This window comes from Mandrillus leucophaeus, unplaced genomic scaffold (assembly GCF_000951045.1).
Source record: "Mandrillus leucophaeus isolate KB7577 unplaced genomic scaffold, Mleu.le_1.0 Scaffold323, whole genome shotgun sequence".
Taxonomy (NCBI): domain Eukaryota; kingdom Metazoa; phylum Chordata; class Mammalia; order Primates; family Cercopithecidae; genus Mandrillus; species Mandrillus leucophaeus.
This window is the reverse complement of record NW_012103399.1, coordinates 1,692,343-1,693,085: the sequence shown is the minus strand read 5'-3', so window position 1 is coordinate 1,693,085 and position 743 is coordinate 1,692,343.

Below are 743 nucleotides of genomic sequence, written 5' to 3'. Positions count from 1 at the left end.
AAGTGATCCACCTACCTTGGCCTCCCAAAGTGCTGGGATTACAGGCATGAGCCACCGTGCCCAGCCTGTTATTATATTTTCAAGACACCTCTTAGGGCCACTGTATTTATTGTGCTTAGAGAGGGAAAGAAGAGAACTGACAGGGAAGAAGGAAGCTCCAATGCTCTGGGTCATAACCACCTCCTAAACTGAGCTCATTGGTCTAGTTTACGGAATCAAGCATCCCACAAAGTATTCCCAATTGCAATCACCAATGTCCCTCAATCCAAATCCCTGGAAAGCCTGTCAAAATGGCAGATCCCAGGGCCCCAGCCCTTGAGGTTCTGACTCAGCAAGTCTGGTGCACAGCCCAGGAATCTGCAATCTCAAGATGTCCGCCATGGATTCTAAGGCAGAACATCCATACACCATGCTTTAAGCAACTATTTTCCCAGCCAGCAAATTATAAAGACTTTTTCAAGTACAACGAGACAGAAAGCCAGGTGGAACTTAAAATTAGTTGACCTGCTGGCTAAATCTGCTAAGCGGGTACTTGCCCCATATCACCCTCTGGCTCTGCGCATCCTCTGCCAGGAAACGGGCCCAGCTGATGAGGCTGGAGCATAGGGGGCGGAGTCGCCTGTCCTTTAGCAGGTGCTCTGGTTACTGGGTCAACTCACACATGGACAGGGAGGCGGAGCCTGCAGGCCACACCTTGCCATCAAGTGGAGGCAACTCTTTTTCATGTGTGAATATTCTTTTTT